Below are 26,720 nucleotides of genomic sequence, written 5' to 3'. Positions count from 1 at the left end.
TTTACAAGTAATCAACTCGGGTAATCCCCCCCCCCCCCCCAAATAAATATGATACCCCCCTCCTTATTTTTAAGCTTGGGAAATAAATTATTGGGGGCATGTCCCTAACTTATACGCTTATGTAACTTGTAAAAAACCCCCCCTCCTTTTCTCTTACATGGTGCGGTAATTTTTCCATGGTGAAACCCTCGGGTACCAGCCCTTAGCTGCTCCCTATCCATTACACTCGAATGAAGCTCTTCCATTTGCTTAGACTGATCCTAGACATTATGTACCCATTGTTGAGGATCAGTTGCCACATCTCGATTTGCTTGGTTCTCTGCTTGAACTTCATCCCTTGGACTTTAGAGGGGACTCAGAGACATTGCTTCATATCCCAATGCACCTTGCTCTATCTTCTTCTTGATCTTTTTTCTCTTTCTCGTGTAATTGTGATCGCGTCGTTATTATTTTCCACTGTCAAAATCCACCTTCTCGTACTTTAGGATGCAAACATGGCATGAATTTGTCCAATTTGAAGTATTTTGTGTTTGCCAATGGCATAGCGATTGCAAGTTTTGTCCAACATTCTTCAAAACAATTAAGGAAAACACAAAAATCTTCACTTATATCTTGCTTGAAAGCCTTCAATTTTGTGTCCATGTCGATCGGTGATGCCTGCTTACAAAAATATTGGAAGAAGTGGGCCCGCAAGGCCTACCATACTTACCATGGTTCACCTTCTAATGCATCAAACCATGCCTTTGCTTTGCCACACAATAGCCATGGAATCTTTTGCATCTTGATGTCTTTGTTCATCATACGTAGTGATAGAATGTATAGCTCAAGATCACCAATCCACTCCCTCGAATTCTCCTTGTCCTTGAAGATCAGCTCATAGCTTTGTGCCACCATCACTTCTTGTTAGACAAATTGCTTCTTCTCACCAATTCATGAGCAATCAGATGCTCCTCAGTGGGAGCACCACAAGATGGAAAGGGGGAAACTCAAACACACCCAACACACAAACTATTGTCACCCTATACCTCATGGAACTAATAGCACCCCAATCCACTTAAAAAACTCACTACAAATAACACCCTTCTCGAGAAACACACCTCCAATTATGCACCAACCAACCCACATGACCTTGTGATGATCGAAACTTACACATAACCTTGATGCTTCAATCTCACACCCACAGCATGCAAAACCTCACTCTCACGCACTCTCCACACTATAAATGGTACGGGGATCACACACACACGCACGCACGCACACCGGCACCAATACACACAAAGTAAGGGAAGAGGGGGGGGGGGGGGGGGGGGGGGGGGGGGGGGGGAGATAGCACAAAGGAGGCTATGGAGCTTTTAAATCCTTTCAAAAAAAACAAGAGATGCACCATTCTTTTTTGTTACGGCTTCTCCTCCTCACTTATGAGCAGAAGCCCCCAAAAAACATGCAACAAATGGCCCTTTATAGGACGTTTTTTACAATTTTAGCAAGCTCTTCTTTACTAAACACATGTTTGAGTTCACCTTGATGTTCACTGCATGGGTGGTTGCATGAGATGCTGCCCTTGGGAAGTTGAGGGGAGACCCCATGGGTCTCCACGGTATGAATTCACACCAACTAGGCACCAATAACTCATTAATAGGCCCATTGTCAACAACCAGTGCCACCACCATCAGAGGCCGATGTTACACGCACACACACAGCACCGCTGGGAGCACCTACAGTGCGTGCCTGCGAGGAGGGGGGAGCATTGGAGCTCCTCTCTTGTGAGAGTGTACTCGTGCACTATATATACCATTGACCTCCTTGTCTCCACACCCATGTGGGTCTTATATCCTACCACGTGGAAACTTGTGAGAGCTCCACCCCTTGAGCTCCAAAAAACATCTTCATAAAACTTTTAAAAAACCTTTTTTTGGCACCCACTTGGGAGTGCTCCCATTCCCTGCAAAGTAACCTATTGAAGCTTCAAAGACTGGTTAGAGGCTGGCATTCTTAACTTTGACTCCACACCTTGGCTTTACATTTTCACTTCATCCCGATCTTGAATGGTGAAAACAACACATCAGATTCCTTACAATCACCTCAAACCTTCAACTTCAAGTGGAGATATCTCCGCACTCAAAGCTCCGATCAATGCACATTCACTTTTGGCTAGCTCCATACGTTACATATCACCTTTGCAAACCTTGAAAAGACTAAAAAAAACCCTTATGGTACACTTACTAAGGTGATCAAAATGGTACATAACTGGCCTTGACAAAACTTCTACCGCTCATAACTTGGTCATTTGAACTTCGGTTGTCAATCCAAAAAGACCGACACACTCCATAAATCAAGTACTTTACATCTATCCACTCACTTTACATCAAGTACTTTACATCTATCCATAAATCAAGTACTTTACATCTATCCACTCACTTCCACTTCATGGCCTTGTTGCACTTGTCCACCCCGGCGGGGATGTGCAAACCACCACTATCTTCAAAGTGTCATAACTTGTACCCCATTGCTCTAATTGATGAGCCCTCTAGACTAGGTTGGAAAGCACTTTGAGGAACGCACTTGGCACTTTGAATTCAGTACTTTTGGCATTTTGACCAGCCATCTTTGAAAAGCCCTATGACAGAGCACCTTGGCTTGTATAACCCCATAAAGCATACAAATATGCAACCACCTGCCTGTCCTTGACCTTCACATCCACTTCACCACTTTGGCATGCAACTGTAGACACACATAGTCTTGCTTTTCCCTTTTCATAGCATTGACCAACTTAAGTTGCACCAATGTGCGTTTCCATAGAAATAACTTTTGAGTGGACTAAGATTGGCTTTTCATTTTGGCAATGTTTCACGATCCACGGAGGCACAGCCACCCACATCGCACCCATTGTATCCCCATGAAACCATGATGTTGTCTATTCCACCCTTGGATAGAAGTTTATCTATAGTGCCTGGTTGGCCATACTACAACCAACGGCTCCACATGCCACTCTTTCCCTCGCTATCCATGGGGCCTCCACCAACACTTGACTAGATAGCGCAGCAGCCACCATAACCATGAAACAAAGTTTATATTGTTTACTTCATAGAAACTCATTTTGTATGTAATGTGAAATCAGACTTTGTACTTGTTGTCACCATATATAAATTTTGCAAAGGATGGCTTTCTATTTTATGAGATAAGAAAAATTAGTGCATTTGTGATGTTTAGTAATCGGAGGTTTACATGTAATTTAACAAATGGTGTTTAATCTTGAAGTGGAATTTTGTTTAATATCATATTTTATTCAAAATGAAATCAAAATTCATGGTGTGAATGGTCTTAGAAAAAGAAGTGACATTAGGTTTTCTATAGTTTACACGTATCATCTATTCGCAATTTCTCTCTGCACTTATTGACAAGCTTCTCTTTCAGTCTTCTCGCATCCACACATTCATCATGTTGAGGGTTAACCGTGGACATGCATTGAGTGTGGGCAAGTTACTCAATATGGGCTTGATTCCCACCGTGTTCCACTAGTTCCCCATGTCAACCCCATCAACAATGTGCATGCTAATTATATCTGGACATCGTGTATGTAATGGGTAACTTATTGGAAGCACAAAGTGAACGCAAAAACACAGAGGCTTTCTGTGTAATCAACGAAAGCACCATGTCCATATTCAATGCCATGTATAAGCTAGATGGTAATGCATACCCAACTAAGAGGATGTCAAGCAAGTTTCTGTTACTGTACACAATGCACTTATGAACTGGGGAGATCTTGGATATCGTACCCCACATGAGTGTGTAGCCTTGGATAGGCATGTGGAGGCCTGGGCACAACTGTGGATGAATACATTGCTTCACAAAAAATGCTTAGTGGAGCTTACGATGGAAACAATGAGGACAATGACACTAGCAACGACAATTGTAAGTTAATGCTAGAACAATAGCCCGTGAACTTTGCAGCCATTTGGCATTATTGTATTGTTGTGTTCCATATTTATCCTTCTTCCATTGTTGTTTCAATTAAGATGTTTACTTTAAGGCCTTTCAATATCAGTATATGGGTATGTTTCTCCCATCTCAATGTTTAGCTAATGTTATTCATGCATTTTTCCATATATTGAAGGTTGCTAAAGTTATTAGTGTTGTTTACTATAAAATTGTATATGCGTTGCATAATGGATAGTATCCCACTTTGACAAAAAGAATCTTTGGAATCTACTCGTGCCAAATGGGTATAAAACTTGAAAGCCAACATTTCAAAAATTACCCTTGTAATACTTGTGATTTGCAAAAACCAGAAAAACAAAAAAGAAACGTTTCCTTGTACAATACATCTAAAAGTGATTACAAGCTTTTAGTTACAGCAATTGTAAAAGTCGGCTTCAATCAAAACACGACTTTTTTTTAAAAGTTGTGATAGGTGATAAAAATTGTTATTGGTATATGTATGTGCTGAAAGTTTGGTACATGTATTGTAGTGAAAGACCGTTATAGGATGTCAGAAGCCTTGAGCTTGTTATGGAAAGGAACCCGAAATTTTAAGAAGCTCAAACTTTTGGCTTTCTAAAACAAGCTTTACAGAAGAGAAGAGTTAGGCATACATTTGAAATTTTACCACTTCTTTTGTTGATCGGACCTACCTTTCCATGTGATATGATGTAAAGCATTGAAATTTTCTTTTGTTGCCATGCTAAAACATGCTTTAGAAGACAAGGAGAAAGAGTAAAATTTTTGTATGCCTTAATTTGATATTGTGAATGGGTTCTTCCGTTTCACGAGGCCTCACTAGAATTTCTTTCTTGTAGAATGCTTTTACATTGTAATTGGGTCCCTTCATTTAAGACCTCAAGCGACTTCCTTTTATTTTCTTTATTCAAAATGTCTAAGTGAGCCTTCATCTTTTTTAAAAAAATTCAAAATCCATCAAGTTTTTTCTTCCAAAGTAAGCAACGAGAAACTTATGATGGATTTGATTGCCTTCATAAACCATTTCAAATAGTAGTAGCTTTGACTTTCTACTAGGAAATCATGTATTTTGAACAACCCTTGAGTTTAGTAATAAGTGAGAGAGAAAGGATGTATTTTTAAAACGTATTGCTTAACAATTTATAGTACAATAAGGTCTCATGAAGGCCTCTAGAAATTAATTACGAGAGATAAATACAAATTTGGGCTTGGTGAATGATGCGATGGGACTTGTGCGATGTCAAGCGTCGCAAAATTGCAAGTGTAACCTTGTGCTAATTAATGTTCCTTGTTGTGTGATCTAATAAATGAGATGAATATCGAGCAATGTCTTGTTACATAGTGTCATGTTCTATTCACTATTAAGTTCTTAAACCTTTGTATTTTTTTCTAGTCTTCATATTTAAACTCATTTTGTCATTTATAACAAGAGATGTAAATAGAAAGGTCATTGGATAGTGTAGCACCATTGAGTAAATTGGCCATACACAAAATGCACAAGAAATTTGTTATGGATAAAAGAGTTTTGCCAACACTCCTTTTTTTTTAGTTTGGCAATCCTTTGCATCAGCTAAGTTTTTGCAAGATTGCACCCACACCCTCATGTCGAAGGGTTGAACCATAGCCAGCATGCTAGGCCAACTGCTCTTGACATGTGTTTTACCAACATTCCTAAAGAAGGAACAGCTAAAAATAATTTTGCCTCCCTTAGGAATGAGAGCAACCTTGGCAAGATAAAGAAAAGGATGAGTAGGGTAGAGGGGCCAGAATAGCGCAAGTTAAATTCGTCAACGCCAAGCATCCACTGCGATTCACTATTTTCAGCACTCAGGGGTGCAGGTGAAAGCTTTGGGCATGGACTGTTGATGGCAAAAGACGGCCACGCAATCGATGACCTGACGGCAAAGTGTGACAGCGATCTGTACGAAAAACATGCACCACTCAGAAGCCGTATCGGGGGTGAGAATAGAGCAGCATGCGACAGCAAGGCTCGGACCCATCTCAAGGCGACTGTAGGAACAAATGCAATGAAGAATAGACCATCACCAGTTGTCCCCTTGATCTAGTGGACCATTGACCAATGACTCACCCTGCTTCAATAAAAGACTCGAACATCAAAAACTAGCACAAATCAGAGAAGCAAAGAAGGATGAGAAGCAAGCAAATGTATAGAGGGCAATCCCGCCTCAAAAGAAGATTAATACAACAATCTTTAACTCCTCTCATCTCGATTAAGTTAAATTCGATGCAGTTACACTACACACCACCACTAATGCACACATGAGAAAATTGACAAGTAATCCTCTGGTCACAATTAATACTCAAGCACATCAAACTTTTCAGCCTCGTTTTTTAGCGTCAAACTACTTTTGACAACCAGGATTTATGTGGAAATCCAAGTATTTTTTCAGTGTTCATAGTAAAAATGCAAGAAAGTTCTCAATTACAGGATATTTCTCGCTCAATCAGGGAGATCTCACTACAAACCAGATATGTGAGCACTACTAGTCATCACAGAATGCCCCATTTAGCAATAACCCGAGGTTAGGGCTAGGGTTTAGGGCTTAAGGAGAGACCTAAGTGATCTATCCAATAAGTCTTGAACTCAGAACCTCTTATTTAAGAGTAAACTAGAATAATCAATCAGCCACAATCCATCTTCCTTTGTCTACTTCGATGCCAAAGTCTTTCAACCCATAAAGTTCCCTCCCTAATAGAAACCTAACTCCCAACTTTAGCCATCCAAGATCCATCTCAATGAATCCAAAAAAATGAAGAGCCCAAAGTTCAGTCGCCTCATTTGCTAAAACCAGAATCAAACAGGACACATTGGCACACATCTATAGCTTCAAACAGGAGAGACAATGTGGTTGGAATTGAGGAAGGCCTCATCCTGCCATGGAAACAATAAAGATCATGCTGGCAAAATCACTCTTTCATCAGTACAAAATGTTTCAAGCCTACCAATGTAAGGCGATAACAAGATATGCCTGCTGCATCCTTGAAGAGTTCAATTTGAATAAAAGTGAGAACAGTTCACTCTTTCACAACAAAAAACTTCAAAAATTCCACATCAAAAATAGATTCAGTGACAAGTTTAGATCACAATAAAAGATCCCTCATTACAAATTACCCTCTGAGTTTCATCAAAACTGCAAACCATATAATTACATTCGAACCTTGATTAAGCCACCTGAATCTCGTGCACCGGCTCTTCTTTACCAACCACGGACTTTGGGACAAGCTCTTCCTCATCCTTTGGATTGTGAATTGTGACATTGTCCGGTAGAGGGATGGAAGGACCCTGCTTACCCTTGGGATCCCAATCCAACATGATCTTGACTTTGATGCCCAAGACGCCCTGTCTCAAAAGCACGTGGCGAACAGCCGAATCAATATACAAGTTCACAGGGTGCCCAGATGAGATCATATACCCATCTTTGAATTTCATAGATTTCGCCCGCTGGGCTCTAAGCTTGCCACTGACAATGACCTCACAACCCTTTGCACCGCTCTCCATAACAAATCTCAGGACACCATAGCAAGCCCTTCTGACAGCAAGTCCTCCGAGGAGCTTGTAGCGGAGAGACTCAGCTTGCGCAATTGCGCACAGACCTCGATTGTTAACTTTCTCTGCATACAATTCCACAGTGCCTTCTGGGAAGTTGAAACGCTTTTGAACCAAAGAAGTTAGCTCTCTGATCCTTCTGCCCTTGTCGCCAAGCACGTTCTGAGTCCTCGTTGCACGAATGATGATTTCGGTTCGCATGGGCGTGACTCTGACCTCCACACCAGAATAGCCATCTTCGGCGAGCTCTCGCGTGAGGACCTCGTTTAACTCAGCATAAAAGACGCCATCTGCAACAAACTTGCGCTTCTTGCTTATCTGTGTGGAAGCCATAGCTACGTCGCTCGCGTCTGCACTCGTTACTCCTCTTGTCCTTCGCCACAGACAATCTCTCTCTTTACCCTAGAAGCCTATTGCTCTTTTAGTTTAGTACGCTACCGTAGATTAGGTCCATAGAACGTCGAGAGATCGAACATCGCACAGCCAAACTATGGCCTGCATGCAGGAAACGCATACTTTTCAAAAGAACTATACATAGTCAACGAGTGCTAGCTCAGTTGATAGAGCAAGAGCCTCTTGTGTCTAAGGTCTTGGGTTCAAACCTCCTTGACAACTCACGTGACATGAAGCCCTTAGGGGTGGTTGTCATGGTCCATATGATGGGTTGGCCACCCTTAACCGGCTGGGATGCTCCACCTCACGGAGTCGGGTGTGTGTTGTACTTTCAAGTTCCTACTCTCTCAAAAAAAAAAAAAAAGGACCATACACACGGACAGCCTAGTATTTTGTTATTGTTATTGTTATTCAATTTGAGATCGGTGCGGACTAGATGCAGACCACTACTTGAAGTTCTAGATGATGCCTTGAATGCTTCCTTGAAGTTTGGAAGTCTTGAAGGCACGTCTATGTGTGCGAGAATGTGTGTGTGAGCGCGTTATCGGAGAGCGCGGTTCTCCAGGGTCGACCGGGAAAGGTATACGGGAACTAAGCAGAGGCACAAACCAAGAGAAACGAGAGCAAATAAACATAAAGTTTATGTTAAATGAGTATATTGGGCTTCTGACTCTGAGAGAGTTGAGAAAGTTTGTGGTAGCAAGACAAAAAGATGCCATTGCCTTCTCGCTCTCTCTCTCTCTCTCTCTCTCTCTCTCTCTCTCTCTCTCTCTCTCTCAAACAATGGCCAAAGACAAACCTGCTTTGTCCTCCGAGCTGCTTCTGGGAACCTGCGAACGCTTGTGGAGAAGATCGAATTGCTGCTAAGAGCAACGCAGAATGATTTTTTTGTTTTATTCACTTGGTAGTTGGTAGCTTTTGATGGCGTAGTTTTTTTTAGAGCTTTTTATCGCAACAATATTTTTTTAAAATAATTTAAATATATGCCACGTGGTGTCTTTTGCATTCAGAAACCGCGAAAAGAGCCTTGGGCTCACCAAGTAAAAACTGAGCAAATTGCAACAGAGATCCACCCCAGCACTGAACTCATTCAATTTTCCAAGTTATGTACCAAGTTCAGTCAAAATTGACCCTCAATAATCACTAAATAAACTGTAAAAAACCCTAAGTAATAGTAAAATCCCAAGCACTGGCACCAAAACACACTAAATTTCCGCTACCTGGCCCTCCAACCAATCATAAAGTCGGTTCTTGTCCATCGCAAGCTCAACCCGTCATCCGCGGCATGCACCCGAGCCCGCAATGGTCACATGTTGGCCCTGAAGCAAGTTCACCCCTTTGTACCTATGCTTACTAGAACACTTCCCTTACGCGAACACTTCCCTTTTCAATCGGCACACCAATTACTCTCTCTCTGGAGAGGTCATCAAGTCTGTACGAGAATTGAAATCACAACTGCTCTCTCATATAAACCACTCTATCTCAAGAATACTATTGTGAACGTGCTGCCATTTTGATGGCTTGTAATACTATTCTGGGAAATATTGTGAAGGTGCTGGCATATTGTGAACCTTCACAACTGCTCTCTCTTTCACAAGAATACTATTGACTACATGAGTTTAGAAGAAAAGGCTATGAAGCTTCGGCTTACCATGTGTAAGAGCGAGGTAGCTTAGGTTTGATGGTGGCTAATGAAGCTTAGGGAGAGAGAAAGAGCTTAGGAGTTATGGCTATGAAGGCTTCTTAGTGATGGTGAGACGAGAGAGAGATTTGAAGTGACAGAGCATGAGAGAGCTCTATGGTGGTTTTGGCATCCGATTAATGATCCGAGAGAGAATCTGCTATGGGAGCTTGGTTATGGAGACTCGGCTCGAAAGAGAGAGCTCTTGTGCTTTGGATATGGTTAATTCTGAGAGAGTTCTTGAAAAATGAACTTTTTTCTTTTTTATAACCTCCCCCCCTTTGCATACTAAATCACCTTCTAAATTTAGCCAACACTTGCCCCCCTACCACTAGCGCCAGCGCTTGTGCTTGGCGCGAGCACGGCGTCCTGATGACATGGCAACTTGAACGCCAACCTGCACAAAATCTGGTGCTAGTGCCGTTGAACGGGGCGCCATATCTTGCTTATCATTTATCGTTGCGTGGGCGAGCTCATCCAAGCTGTTCACAATGCTCTGCAAGCCCGCCACGGCCTCCTTCCCATGTTCTCTTGTTGCTGCTCGCCATGCCCTTCCTTTCCCCTCCTTTGTTCACATTAAAATCATCACATTTAAACTCCTTTGGGCGGCCGTTTCAATGGCCTTGGGTGGCCTTTGCTTATGGTTGACCTTTAGTCCTCATAGTACACCACATTTGGCATACATATCGACCAGGGCATTGCCTAGCACAGTAAGTTTCTCCGACAAACCCCTCCCCCAATAAATGAAACCTTTTGGCGAAAGGCCTTCCCTTCGTGTCCAACTAAGGTAGCTCAAGCTTCCTTATCATAGCTATATCGTGCATTTACTATATTCAATGCATTCCAAGTGATGACTTCTCGGTTGAAAGTCCTTCAAGTATTATTCATGTTTTCATAAGAGCACCACACTCAGCATACATATCAACCCCAAACTCTGCTTGGCATAGCATTGAGCTTGCGTACTAATCAAAGCATTACCAAGCACCCCGATTGGCTAAAATATCAACCGACCTAGTGTCAAACACAAATGTAATTGCACCTTCATCAATTTCCCTGCTCATGGATATTCGAGACTGCAAAGAAAAATTATCCAGCCATAAGTTGTGCATTTCATTCCCAATTTGAGCCTTGTCAAGTTGAATTAGATCACTTGAGCATGCATCTCAACTCTGGCCCAAAGACAGTAGATCCGACCCCTGAAAAATACCAAACTGCCCATAACTTTCTCGTCTGGACTTCGATGGACGAGCCATAAAGATAGGCATGGAGAGCACGTCGAGCACTACATTTTTGGCCTATTAAACCGCATTTCGACAACATCATTGCATCTCGGTCTATAGGAAGCAACGTCATTTGATGGCCTCAAAACCACAATTAGCATACATTCAAGTAATCTCCTAATATCATAGCAGAATATGGTCTAAATCATAAGTTTAGCAAAACCTTGAAAATGCAAGCAAATTCTCATCTTTCATAACGTGCTCACAAAGAGGCACGACATTCACCCCCTCTAAACCCGTACATCCTCCAGTATGTGCCACCCATTATTTAAACCTTCAAGCAAAAACTTGTCAACACATAACCATTGGGCCACTATAAGCATAATGTCCACAATATCCCAATCTGCGGCTTCGTGACAGGATTCCCTACCTCCAAGATCATAGGGAAAACATAAGAATCTTCCAGTTGTAGAACATAAGCATGTATTTGACCCATAAACCGTCATGAACTCCACCTAGAGCGTATGGCTTATAAGTCAACCACCCAAAACCATGCACATACTCATCTCTTCCGGGATCAAATGGCATATCAATCAATTGCGTCAGACCATGCATAAAATTTTCTCCTCTTGGATCAAAAGCTGGCAAGAAATCCCCTACATCATAGGGTAACAAAAAATCCCATTGTCAGGACACCGGCAAGGCCGGACTAGACAAGGGCAGGTCCGGGCTAGGCGGCGTGGAACAGGGAGTCCAACTAAGGCAAAGGGCCAGGGGCTTGCCTATATATGGGTGGTTGGGTGGTGGACTCTCATACCCTAGTTTCCCTTGACTTACACTGGTATCAGAGCCATAAGTTTTGGGGACCAGGGCGTGGTGCTCATGAGCTTTTGGCATGCTTTTGCATGTTCATGCAAAAGAGGAGGGCCAGAGATACCTCGCAAGCGGGCATGGCCGCTTAGCAGGCGAACGGAGGTAGCGTGAGGATCGTCGGCAAGCACCCTTAGTCGGGGAGGGGATGGGTCGACAGTGTCGACAACAGGCAAGAGTAACATCCTCGGGGTCACAAGGTTCAGGGGAGAAAATCCCACTGCATTGCCATCTCCAACAGGGGCAATCCCCATGCGGTATCGCTCTCTCTCCCTCTCTCTCTCTCTCTCTCTCTCTCTCTCTCTCTCTCTCTCTCTCTCTCTCTCTCTCTCTCTCTCCCCTCTCTCTCTCTCTCTCTCTCTCTCTCTCTCTCTCTCTCTCTCTCTCTCTCTCTCTCTCTCTCTCTCTCTCTCTCTCTCTCTCTCTCTCTCTCTCTCTCTCTCTCTCTCTCTCTCTCTCTCTCTCTCTCTCTCTCTCTCTCTTCTGCGATATGTTGTTGTTGCGCCATCGCCCAGGCGGCTTTCTTTTCACATGGCGGGCACCCAAGGCCAAGGGCCTTAGGTTTTTTTTAATGGCATAAGGACAGTTTCCTCCCACACACTCCTCACGGAGGCGTTGTGGTGACTGCGGGGAATACGGAGATATAGTATTTTCTGAGATTACATAAAAATTTGTCAAAAAAGAATTCAGCTTGAGGATTCCGACGACCGTCTGAATCTAGTACCTTCGAACCATATTTGACGTGGTTATATTGGACAACATAACTGATCATCAGCGAGCCAGTTATTGAAAAGCTTATGTGCTCATTGCCTGTAAGTGAGTTTGATGCGCTTTCACAATCCAAAAATCCTCGACAAAAGGCATACTAGGAGTGCTCCAAGGAAGCCAAACCAATCCGGAACGCATACAGACATTATCAAATGGGCAAGACTTCATCAGATGATATTGTTTCCACCTGCATGCATCGATATCAAAGGGTCAAAGGAGATACCATTGACTATACTGTCTTCATGAACTTACCAACAAGACTTCAGGTACTCATGTTTCATTCTCCCAATGGTTATGCAATCACATAAAAATTTTGTTGAGGTTTGGACATTCCAACTTAGGCACAAATTGTCGCCCAAGGGGTTGGTTGGAATTTATCAAGCATGGCTTGATTGCCATTACAACAAGGTTGTTACTAGCTTGGACAATTTTATTTCTTTGTATGGATTGAAACGCATGCTTGATTATTTATTTTTTGACTTGCATGAACATATGGCTTCTGCATATATAATTTGATGGCACATCATTTCAGACAAGCACAGCTTGTGTTAAGTTATAGCAAGGTTTGTCAACATTACCAAAAGCCTGATATTTTTGTTTTTGAAAACACGGTGTCCAACAACCAATCACAGTCAAGCAAGGCTTGAGTGAGTCTTGCTCGCGTTTCCATGCCAGGCTTCTTGCCTGGCAACGGTTAGAGTGCTGATGCTTGCAAATCTCATGACGATTGGCACGGCCTGTTTTGCAGGCCTTGATAAAGGCGGCACAGGTACTCAACAAGGCTGACCCTTTCCTGCAATGCCATGATGCTCTGAAGCACAATGCAGAACTTGGCTTCTCGGCAAGCTGTTTTTTTTTATCATGATGCACTGAGACATGGATATGATCCACCTATTGTCGGCACGCATGCTCCGACGAGTTTTTCAAGACATCACTGGAGCACGGCTTCGTCTCTGTAATCAAGCCAAGCCAGTACGAGGTACATACTTTGCAAGGAATTTTTCTTTTTATGTTTTGATTTTCAATACATTGTACAATTCGACAAGGTCGATTACTTGTGACTGCTTGACAAGGTCGACTTTCTTTGACTAGGACATGTGTCTATGAGCAAGAGTATATGTAGCTCTGAGGCATGGTAGAATCCAAAGTGGGTCTACTGAAAAGTATCATGCAAAGACAAGACTTCCATGTTCGGCCTATGCTATGACCATACAAACTTGGGACGGACTTGACAATATGCCAGCAGGTTATTTCATGAGAAACAGACGGGCGTACATGATACAAGGGACGTATCTGTACATACGACAGACCCCACTCGTACAGCAGATATGGCTATGCGCCATTTTGAATGAGTTTTCTTCCACAGAATATCGGGCCAACTGGTTACATCCACGACCAGGTTAGCCAAGTTTAAGTTTTTCTTCTTTTGTCTTGCTTACAATTTACTTGCCAATTACTGTCATTGTGCAAAGCAAAGTGCTTTGGCAATTTTATAAGAAGCAAGGCTTCGGGGAACTAGCAAAATAGGGAATATCAGCTCACAGAATCCCTACCAGTCTAAACTGTGCAAGGCACTTATGGTTTTGGTTCTCACGGTTGAGGCCATCACTCTCCATAAGGGCTTACAATTCTGCGTGCAAGGCATGCTAGTGAAGTGGATTCACTTCTACTGCTTCATGCATTACGCTTCCGCTATCACACTCGCAACTCTGTCAAGGATAGACTAAGGATGGATTTTTTAATAGGATTGTTGGTTGCTATCAACACACAACAACGTTAAAAGGAACCTGAATCTAGGACTTATTTTACGGGCAAAGTGCCAATGCTCAGTCGTCCTCATACAATCACGACCCCTGCATGGTAAGTGTGTCGCAATGAGTTTTCTGTTTATCGGTTACCTCTCTCGATGAGAGAGTCATCCCGAAAAACTGTGGAATACTTATAGGATAAGCTGCAAGTCAGGCATAAGATGCGTCAGAGCACATAGATTGGGCACAACAGATACAACCTCGTCACTTAAGGAAAGTTCCTCAGCCCAACGTTTTCTCTCTCTCTCTTTCCTATTTCTCTCCATGAATAATGAAAACTTTCTATACAGTTTTTGATACATGTTTTGTTTGGGAGTCAGCATGAGCCAAGGTGCTCTAACTCTCATCTAAAAAATTAGTCTTCATCGTTTTGTTGATTGAACACTAAATGCCATAAGGGCTATGAGACACACACGTTGGCTAAGAGTCACTGACGGATCTTGGGTATGACCCTACTGTTGGCATTCTCTGGGTGACGGTTCTCAAGATTGAACATATCCATCCCGGGAAGTACACATCGACGTCACTGGACAAGCAAGAGTATTGTCATTACGGATGTTTAGGGTGTCACGTTTGCACTCCATGTTTTCAGTGCGACACTCAAGTTGAGTTTTTGATAATCTTCAACTCACAGCAGCTCCTTTCTACAAGGAAGTATCGATGCAGCAATCAATTAAGACAGCATGGCTGTCCATACAAGCTAGGCTTTACACACATGTGGATCCTCATGCTCTTGTTCTCTCTCTCTCTCTCTCTCTCTCTCTCTCTCTCTCTCTCTCTCTCTATATATATATATATATATATATAGCACTACGAGTATCTATGGACGCATTGTTTTGGGGCAGGATCCTGCGGATGCTTACTAAATCACCCCATAGGCATTGAAGATCACAGTTTGATCTATTCCCGTTATACTTTCAAGGAACGAATTCAGTAATCTACCATGCAGTAGCGGAAAAATTCAACTTTTTAAGTTGATTCTCATCATTATGTACACGGTTAACTAGGTTGGTTATCGTTACCTTCTAGTTGCGCAATTCTACAAAGGGTCTTACCAAGTCGTTTGACTACGTAGCTTCTACCCAACGGGTTTGGATTGCGAAGGCAACACCCAGGGTTTCTAGTGCAATGTTGCTTGTTTTTTCACACGTAGACGACGCGTTCCTTTGTATTTGAATACGGGTAAGTGAACATTCAGTTCAATCTCCCAGTACGCATCTATTGATTTGGTGTTATTCCAGTTTTTAGTATGCATTGCTTGGTCTTTTGCAAGTCGTTTACATACGCTTGAATATTTCAAGGCCATGCCAAGGGTATGTCAAAACAAGCATTTTGGGCCGTAGTGTCCAATGTACATTATGTTGTTATTAATCCACTTGTAGGATTCGATTTGGCACATGTTGTCACATGGGATACAACATGGTCTAGGGACTCAAGGAGTTCAGTTTAGCCAGTGTGGAGCAATGAATGAGGTATCCCTCTCACTCTTGTCGCATAGTGTTTAGAGTTACCTCCACAACAAGGACATCTTGTACTTGACGGATGTTATTCTTTATACATCCTCACATGAGACATATTCCACATGGGGAGAATATGAGTCTCTAGACTGACACTGGCGCCATTATTTCAATTATATGTCACGACAAAGTCCCTAGGTGCTGGTCACAGCTATTTTCTAGACCATTTTTAGCACGACGTATCATGAGCAATTTCGTGGCAAAAAATTGTCAGATACTTAGAAATGACTTGTCCAGGTACAAGTACTGCTAAACAACATTACAGATGGTTGTTTATACATATATCAAATGAACAAGTTTCATTGTTTTTACCTAGAAGTGATCAATGTTTCACCTTCCATTATGGTTCACACGTTTTAGCAAGGCTGGCAAATGATTGCACTTGAAAGTATTTAGTTTATTTTTAGAACTATTTACATTCCTTTTTAATGTATGCTAGGCGCATCACATTTGCCATAAGTATTGGCAAGGATCACCATGGATATACACGTTCGGATCTGTTTTTTGCTAAATGCATGCACACTAGGTGTTATGGGTCCTAGTGTTTAGCAAAGACTGATTTGGAATGGCATGCATATTCCTCAAGTTGTTTCTTATGAAGCATTTCACACTCTATATGCAGTATCTCTATGAGATTACTTTTGGGTCTACTACTCACCAATAGAGGTCATGGCTCGGTTTGGGTGTTTGTGGATTTTTTAAGACAACCATGATGGTTACTCCGGATATTTTTGATTCCTCAACAGTGTTAAACAATACTGTGATTCCCATTTACTAGTCATCTGGGAAGACTATCTGTAAACCGTGAAGGAAAACACATCTTAGTATTGTCAGTTATCCAAGGGGATAGACAGATTACAAAGAGTAATCTTGGGCTAAAGGATGTGCAAAGTGCGTACATTAGCACCAAGCAATCCAATTAATAAGCATTTATTGCTCTTCTTGGAGTTTACTTACTATCAGTTAACGCATGTTGCGACTAGGTAGTCTCTTCATGTATACGTCACGTTCTCAACCTTGACACTCGTTAGGGTGGGGTTGTTTACTACTGAAATTGGAAAACAAGTTAAGGACTTAAACTTGGCTGATGAGTATGTTAGCAAGTTACTTTTATGGAAAGTGAAAAGAGGTACTCATTAAGGTACATCTTTGTGTGATAACTCGTTTTGAATACTCATGTGTGTTCTAAATGGAGTCTACACACAATGATCGGATAGGAATCGGTAACACAAGCTGGTTGCTAATGGACAACAATGTGGAAAATCAAGGTGTTACTCTTGGTTTCATTGAACCTCCTACAGAACCGTGTTCCGATCAACCAAAAAGCTGGATCCATGAAGGATGTCACTTGGGAAAACGTTAGTATTCTTACGAAGAAGTTCCACACTTTTGTTTCGAGGACGAAAACTCTTCTTTAAGGGGGGAGTAATGTTAGGACACCGGCAAGGCTGGACTAGACAAGGGCAAGGCTGGGCTAGGCGGTGTGGAACGGGGAGTCCAACTAGGGCAAAGGGCCAGAGCATTGGTAATGCAGCTTCACCTCCTCTAGCATTAGAATTATGGTCATGCATGGCTGGATATATCAATTCCCTGGAAAAATCCTCCTCATTGGGCTCCCAAAATGCATCAGATTTTTTTTTCTTGATTCATGCTCAAAATCTAGTAGAGCCTCATCCAACAATTGCATAAGGTCATCATCAACTGCATCTAGATAAACTTTCTTATGCATGAAACCAAATTTCTTGATACCCTTTGCATTTATAATTGAGAAGCCTTCCAAATCTTCATCCACCAATAAGCACATAAGCTTTGGGTCCATCACTTCAAAAGATTCCTCTACCTTGCATATCTCAGGCTACAAACTAGGCTTTCCACATATGACATGCATACTAGCCACACATGTTGTTAAATTTGCTCTTCCTAGGTTCTTCCCCTCATTCAAACATCTCCGAACTTTTGTAGCACAAAGCTCATGATGCTTACAAAAAATAGCATCCACTGCCCTTTCCATATCATCAACACAATGAACCCAATCATATGCAACACCAAGAGATTGCACTTCATCCTGCACCCCCTCTGAATAGGCATCATCAAATTCAGGATCAATCTGCCACATAGTGACCTCTGCATCACATAATCTTGATAAAGAAGGAGTCTATACCCCCTCTAAATCATCACTTTGCAGATCTTTAAACACATTCTCTTGCACATAAATGCCTTGTATATCTGGTACACCCAAGTCCTATAAATGCTTATGTACATCCACACCCTGTGAACCCTCATGTGTGTACAGAACCTATGAATCCTCATATCTTTCTTGATCCTGTAAGTCTTTAGCTTCAACCATTAGCATGAAATCTGCAATTCCAAGCTTTACATAGACCACTCAAACAACTTCTTCATCATCATTATCGTGTAATAGCATGTTATCCCCAAGCAAGCACTCATCGATAGCAGTTTCAAGCCTAGCCCAAATTTTCTTGCAAACCTCTGCACAGCTAGGCACATTAACACAATCCTCATCATCTTCATACATGCTTAGATCCCAATGTTCTCGGATAACTGCAACTTTTAACTTGCTCCAACTATGCATGTGTTGATGTTAAAGCTCCTTAACTCGCTCAATAAAATATAGGATCACAAACCTGTCAAACTTTAGAATCCATTTCTCTTTCAGCACCGCATGCAGCTCTAGCTCCTCTTCGTAGCACTCTAAGTAACCTGCAACATCATAGCCATAAAAAATGCTTCGCTTATAAAAAATGAATATTTGGCATTTTTGAGAGCCAACTGTTGCAACACCTCTTGCTTCCAGCCTTTTGGCTCTTCAAATTCCCTCTATCCCATTGCTGAGACTGATACTTGAAATTTTTTAATGTTATTCTGCTCTTGAAATCCACGCAATTCACTTTTTGCACACAATTGCAATTATTGGTTCTTAGTTTTTGAACCGATATTTAAATTTTGGTTTATTATTTGTACTTGATTTGCATACTATTGCTGAAAAATAGAAACCCTTAGCCCCATAATCTACTGCATCTCTTTCTCTTGGCTTGTCCACATGGATGGTTCCGTCTACCCCGGTCAGATTCGCGTCACATTCACCAAAAATGTCGGAGAGCACGGTTCTCCAGGGTTGATCAGGAAAGCGTTAGGCTTTTGGCTATATACAAGAACTCAACAGAGGCGCAAACCAAGAGAAACGAGAGCAAATAAAGATAAAGTTTATGTCAAATGAGTATATTGGGCTTCTGGTTGTGAGAGAGTTGAGAAAGTTTGAGGTAGCAAGACAAAAACTGCTACAAAACGGAAGTCATGGCATCCCTGTAAAATACCAAAATACAACATATTGCAATCCATGAATCACACAAATCTGCTTACCTAGCAAATCTCGTAGCACATATTCCACGCCATACGCGACATAGAGAGACAGAGCGCGAGGGAGAGTAGAAGAGCACGTGCATGCGCACCTCCTAGAGCGGAGTGCTACGCCAACACGACGAGAGGAGAAGTGACGGAGGAGAAGAATGACACAGACGCTGGGTCCAATTTCCCCGTGTGCAAGAGTCACCACTTTCCTCTTGCACGTATTTACTTTATAGATTTCTTGAATGGTCAAAGTAGTATAAACTGGACGGCCGATCATAAATGGCCAAAGCTCATAAAGAGCACTTGAATAATAAAATATACATAAAGATATATATATATATATGTTCACATAGGCCTAACTCGATCAAGACTTTTCCACCTGTCAGTTGCAATAAATGCAAAAATATCAATTCCATTACATACCTTTCCATTGGAAAGCAACTGTCCTCAATTGCAAAGTATGAATCTGCAAACGATACTTGTCAAAAACAGTGATTAGTATGCTGTGTCAAAATGACACATAGTAAAAGAAAAATTTATTAAACTAACCAACATTACTTATGCTTGCCATCATCCACATACTACCTATTCTAGTGTCCCATACCACTAGAATAAGCAGTATATGTCATACCCTGATGAATCAAGATATCATTGGTCACACTCATCACTCAATAATCAATTCTCATCAATCTCAAGTTCAATTCCATAATATTGTCGTGATAGAAAATCATCATATATCCATTCCAATTTCAAATCCAAAATGTAAATCCAAATCCAAATATCTGCCAACATATACCCATTTCAAATCCAAAATCCAAATATCCTTCATTTTGTATACTCGGGTAACAAAACCATACTAGGTACAGTGGTGACTAACCACTGTAGCATGATATTGTGATCAGTGTTGTCTCAATCGACGAGTCTACACCAAGAAGGCGTGCTGCCTGAAGCGTTTCGGACAACGAATTTTTTATTATATATTTTTTCTTAGCAGTCCGCATAGATTCTCGGCATGGCTACCCTTGAGGAGATCCTAGACTGCATGAACGCCCATTTCACCATTTTGCAGCATTAGATTCGACACCATGCTGGCACAGATTTGAGAACTATGCAGATCGAGTTGGGACATCTCCAGGTACAGGGAGCCCCTTGGTGTTCGAAATGGACTTATTGTCCACCCAACAAATGATCACACAACAACAAGACAACATTAGAATGTTGCAGATGGTGCTGATCTTGATCAGTGAAGTATGATGGGGGTCCGTCACATCACTAGATAGAGGGAGGATGGCTGCAAAGAGAGAGAGAGAGAGAGAGAGAGAGAGAGAGAGAGAGAGAGATGGTTGGTGGCGGCTCTGAGAGAGAGAAGGGACGAGATGAGCACCACGCGCATGGCAATTCGGTGGTGGTAAGTAGATGGCGACTGGAGTAAGGGGGGGGGGGGGGGGGGGAGAAAGAGAACAGCAATCGAGAGGGGGAGAAAAAGAAACAGAGCCATCACTTTTTTTTTTTTGCATGGTCATTCAAAGGAGGAGAAATGGTGGCAGTTGTGGATGTGCGGGTTACTGGCGAGGGGGAGAGAGATGGATAGCTCCATGAGAACGCATATGAATGAGAGTGAGAGAGAGAGAGAGAGAGAGAGAGTTTCAAGTGGTATGTGATCTGCATGCCTTATATGTGAACAAACGAGAGGACGACTGGGCGGCTGTGGTGTATGCCACAAAGAGCACGACGACTGGTGCATACCTAGTTGGATGCATGGCGGCTTCAGCTAGGTGCAGTCTGTCAGTAGGAAGTCTGTGAGTCATGTTCACTGAAGGCTCGCCATGCATGGCTGCTGTCATTAGTCGATGTCCTGTGCTATTGTTGTAACGGCCGTTGTTAGTTGTCGTTTAACACAATGTTGCAGATGGCGTGGTGCCGAATGAGCTACCAGCACCCCCGACAACTGCGACAATCAGAACTCGCCTTGACCTGCTGCTCATGTTGGCGATCATGAGCTACGGTCTGCTTGCGTGTCACAATTGCCTCAAATTTTGTGATTTTTTTTTTGAAAACCTCTTGGGGTTGTTTCCCCCACGGCCGCAGTTCACCTAAGTGTAATAAGGTGGCTTTTCAAATAATCTCCCGAATACCCTTCCATGAGTAATGGAAGGGTACTTGTTGAACATATTGATTGAGTTTATTTCTAGGACGTTAAAACAATTATGATTTTAATATGTATATCAGTTTCCTCTTGAGCATCCTGTTGAATTCAAACTCTATTAGGTAGATATTGGAAGTTTGTTCCTGCTACATTAAAATTATCTCCTTCTCTTGATTACAATATCCTACAAGATTGTACCTGATCACTTCCACCTTATAGTTATTCTTCTGTATAATCCTACAAGCTAGAGACATAATGTAATCTACAACGACTCCCTTTCGTTTTAGCTGAGCTTTGTGCTTCGGCTTTCTTTGGAAGACTTTGATTCTCCCTTTGATTTTCATAATGATTGAAAAGAATTCAGCTCCTACTAGATTAAGAATCTTGAGCCTAAGACTCGTCGAATAATTCTAGAAGATTTTTCTAGGGCTCCTATTACAATTTCTCTAATTCTCTTTCTTGCCTTCTAGAATCTTATTCTTCTCTCCATGCTAATGCATTTGACTTAACTCTTAATCAACTTAATCTATTTATAATTACATGACATAAGGATTCTATGCATGGTATCAAAAATAGAACCAAATATCATGCTAACAAAATAAGTAATGCAAACTTACCTCTGGGGTTTGATTGGTCATGAATCTTGTTAGTGCCACATTTCTAACAAGACCAAGAGCGTTTCTATGGCTCTGATACTACTGCTATAAACGAAAGTCGTGGCGTCATTGTAAAATACCAAAATACAACATATTGCAATCCATGAATCACACAAATCTGCTTACCTAGCAAATCTTGTAGCACATATTCCATGCCATACGCGACATAGAGAGACAGAGCATGAGGGAGAGTAGAAGAGCACGTGCAGGTGCACCTCCTAGAGCAGAGTGCTACGCCAGCATAGCGAGAGGAGAAGTGACACAGACGTTGGGTGCAATCTCCTCCCACATATTTACTTTATAGAGATCTCTTGAATGGTCAAAGTGAGTACAAACTGACTGGCCGGTCATAAATGGCCAAAGCTCATAAAGAGCACTTGAATAATAAAATATACATAAAAAGATATATATGTTCACATAGACCTAGCTCGATCAAGACTTTTTCACCTGTCAACTGCAATAAATACAAAAATATCAATTCCATTACAAAAAAAATGAGCAAATTGCAACCGAGATCCACCCCAACACTGAACTCATTCAATTTTCCAACTTATGTACAAAGTACAGTCAAAATTGACCCTCAATAATCACTAAATAAACTGTAGAAAACCCTAGGTGATAGTAAAATCCTAAGCACTGGCACCAAAACACACTGAATTTCCGCTACCTGGCCCTCCAATCGATCATAAACTCAATTTTTGCCCGTCGCAAGCTCAACCCGTCATTCGTGGCATACACCCGAGCCCGCAATGGTCACATGTTGGCCCTGAACCAAGTTTTGAAATTCACCCCTTTGTACCTGTGCTTACCCGAACACTTTTCTTATGCGACCACTGCCCTTTTCTGTTGGCACACCAATAACTCTCTCTCGACAGAGGTCATCAAGTCTCTATGGGAATTAAAATCACAACTGCTCTCTCATATAAACCTGCTCTATAAAAAAATATGCCTGATGTAGTCCAACCTTTCATGCTTCCCAAAACCCATCTCATTTGTCTCCTTCTATGATATCCCTTCCCAAAATCCCTTCTCTCCTCCTCCTTGTTCTTCCCCGGTATACTCCCTTTAGACTTTCTCCTTCTGAGCTTCTCGTCCTTTGATGTTTTCTGGAGAGAGAGCGAGCTTGTTTTCACCTTTTTAAGAGAGCCGAGAGAGAGAGAGAGAGAGAGAGAGAGAGAGAGAGAGAGAAAATCTGTTGCCAGGGCTATGAAGTTTTTTAGAGAAAGAGCTCTCGAGCTTTGTCTATGGGAACTTGATTATCACCACAAGAGAGAAGAACACTATCGGCTACATGAGTTTAGAATATAAGTCTACATGAGTTGAACGGGGCGCCAGATCCTGCTTATCATTTCTTGTTGCATGGGCGAGCTCATTTGAGTTGTTCACAGTGCTCTGCAAGCCCACCATGGCCTCCTTCCCATGTTCTCTCGCTGCTATTCGCCACGCTCTTCCTTTCCCCTCCTTTGTTCACATTAAATCGTCACATTTAAACTCCTCTGGGTGGCCGTTTCCATGGCCTTGGGTGGCCTTTGCTTATGGGCGACCTTTAGTCCTCATAGTACACCACACTTGGCATACATATCGACCAAGGCATTGTGTAGCACAGTAAGTTTCTCTGACAAACCCCTCCCCCATCAATCAAAGCATAACTAGGCACAGTATGTTTTCCAATAGCCCTCAATCGACAATCTCATCCCGCTACTCCTTCAAAGGGCAAGCATAAATGAAATCTTTTGGTGAAAGGCCTTCCTTTTGCATCCCACTAAGGTAGCTCATGCTTCCTTATCACAGCTATGTCGCGCATTTGCTGTATTCAATGCATTTTAAGTGATGATTTCTTGGATGAAAGTCTTTCAAGAATTATTCATTCTTTTGTAAGAGCACCACACTCATCATACATATCAACCCCAAAATCTTCTTGGCATAGCATTGAGCTTGCGTACTAATTAAAGCATTACCAAGCACCCCAATTGGCTAAAATATCAATTGACCCAGTGTCAAACAAAAATGTAATTTCACCTTCATCAATTTTCCCTACTCATGGTTATCCGAGACTGCAAATAAAACTTATCCGAAGTTGTACATTTTATTCCCAATTTGAGCCTTGTCAAGTTGAATTAGATCACTTGAGCATGCATCTCAACTCCGGCCTACAGACAATAGATCCAACCCTGAAAAATACCAAACTGCCCATAACTTTCTCGTGTGGACTTCGATTCACGAGTTGGAAAGATAGGCATGGAGAGCACATCAAGCACTACATTTTTGGCCTATTAAACCACATTTTGACAACATCATTGCATCTTGACCTGCAAGCAACAATCTCATTTGATGGCCTCAAAACCATAATTAGCATACATTCAAGTAATCTCCTAATGTCATAGCAAAATCTGGTCTAAATCATAAGTTTGGCAAAACCTTGAAAATGCAAGCAAATCCTCGCCTTTCATAACATGCCCGCAAAGCGACACGACAGTGTGTGCGTGTGAAGGCTTCCTCGAAAGTTTCAAAGGCTACCGTATATAGACGGAGGAGGCGCATGTGCCCACTACTTCTCTTCTCTAATCTCATTTGATGGCCTCAAAACCATAATTAGCATACATTCAAGTAATCTCCTAATGCCATAGCAAAATCTGGTCTAAATCATAAGTTTGGCAAAACCTTGAAAATGCAAGCAAATCCTCGCCTTTCCTAACATGCCCGCAAAGCGACACGACAGTGTGTGTGTGTGAAGGCTTCCTCGAAAGTTTCAAAGGCTACCGTATATAGACGGAGGAGGCGCATGTGCCCACTACTTCTCTTCTCTAATTCTGTGGAGTATAGATTTGGTCAACATGTGCGGCAACCAGAATGTAATAGGACTTACTTTTAACAATAACTTTTTTGTAAAGGAAAATTTGGTTGTTTTAAAGTTTCTACACAATTTAGTTCATTCTGATTGTTTTCCTTCCGTTTTAAATTTTGACCCAGGGTGCTCTATGGGAGCCACTTTTGAGGGTGTTAATGCCAAATTTTGAGAAAGCTTTGTATGCAAAAAATGCAACCTTTAACACAAGGAAAAATATTTGTGCTTTGAGTATTTGTAAGTTTTGTATGCAAAAAATGCAACCTTTAACACAAGGAAAAATATTTGTGCCTTGAGTATTTGTAGATTCCATGTTCTTTATGCCCCTTGAAGATCGTAGATTAAGAAAAAAGTAAGAAGTCATTTTTGTAGAAATTGCCAACTTGAAGTCTGATTTTTGAGAATCCAAGCAAGATGTGACTTTTCGGTGTCACATGACGATCCAAGAGTGCGATGATAAGAGCAAATCAATGTGAGACAATTCTGAGCAGATTCAGAGTTGATTGGGAGCTACAAGCCATTGAATATGGCCTAAAATTATGGACTTTAAGAAAATAATATTTTTTTTAAAAAAAATTATACGAACTGGATATTTTTGTGGTTGTGTGCAAGACACCTTCTCCTTGCTACCGAGTTACCCTATTCAAGCCTCGTCATTCGCTAGTTCATGGCTGCCTTACAACCAACTATCCCCACTGCGCGAAATTGCCCGTGCTACCCCGCTTTTACGGTCCCACGTTGCCCGAGCTGTCTTGCTACCAGACTTGCTGACCTCACTGCCTAGATAGTTGTTTGCGCCCTGTTCGAGATGCTGACTTGCTTTAAGGGGTGCTCCCACTATACACACCCACCTTAAGTCTCACACCAACTTGCCCTAAGAAGCTCGAGTTCTCACAGATGCCAACTATGATTTGGTGCTACAATGAAGACTCTAAAACCCTATTCGCCCATCGCAGAGCAACATCATTTTTTTAAAAAAAAGCCATCAAGCTTTTTTTTCATTTGGTTCCCTGGGGGTTGCAACCAAAATTACTGTGTATGCACTTTTTGAGCTAATAGGCTCCACCATCTTGCACTCCAACATTGTAAAAGGCTCCAGACATTGCCACATTGTTTAATAAGGCCTCCCTACACGCACAATGTCCACCAAGAGCATCAACAAGTGGTTAAAGGGCGCCAGGTTTCACACCTAGCAGACAAAAGTGAAGGGGGTACTCATGAAAAGAAACTTTGGAGCATTGTTAAACCGTCATCCAATTTGAGGGAAGCCTCGACACGAACCTTGAATTGTGAATGACAAGCCAAATATAAGCAAGCACTTGGAATCATCAACATGGAAATCAAAGATGATTTCATCCACCACATAGATGATGCTACATCCGTGCTTCATGCTTGGAAAACTGCAGAGCATATTTTTGGTGCTTGAGGAAACCACTCCAAGATGAGCTTCAAAATTCAACCTCATGACCTAACTATGTAAGATCAAGATGATGTTGCTAGCCTTGTAATAAACAAACTTGAGAGTATCTCAACCCAACTTGTATAGGGAAAAACCATACACCGAGCGCATAAAACCGAGCGTGGCATTTTTCGAGCAGAAGTAGGAAAAACTATAACACAAAAAGACTCTTTTGCATAAAGCCCTACCAAAATGTCAAGTACAGCCAGTCCAACAAAATGGTCAATCCATAGAAGGTGATCGTTGCAATAATATAAACACCAAATGGATTAAGTAACACAAGCTATCAAAACAATGCAAGTATAATAGGCGCTCATCCTAGAATGGCAATTGTAGGGAATCCAAAAAAATGGCCAATCCATAGAGGACTGCAAACCTTAGCTCAAGAAGCCAATGCTATGCTAGCACTCTGGCCCCACACAATCCCTGGAACAACTCTACTTTTGTCAAGGCTGCCTGATGC

The 26,720-nt window shown here is 41.9% G+C and overlaps 1 pseudogene; it reads right to left on the bottom strand.

Annotated features, from left to right (window-relative positions):
* Positions 1–7,037: 7,037 nt before the first annotated feature.
* On the bottom strand, positions 7,038–7,956 carry LOC147440572 (small ribosomal subunit protein uS3y pseudogene; annotated as a pseudogene).
* Between the last annotated feature and the right edge of the window lie 18,764 nt (positions 7,957–26,720).

Source organism: Adiantum capillus-veneris, chromosome 15, assembly GCF_014529385.1.
Source record: "Adiantum capillus-veneris isolate H3 chromosome 15, ASM1452938v2, whole genome shotgun sequence".
Lineage (NCBI taxonomy): Eukaryota > Viridiplantae > Streptophyta > Polypodiopsida > Polypodiales > Pteridaceae > Adiantum > Adiantum capillus-veneris.
Note: the sequence above shows the minus strand (reverse complement) of the source record. Positions and strands in the feature narration are given on the sequence as shown.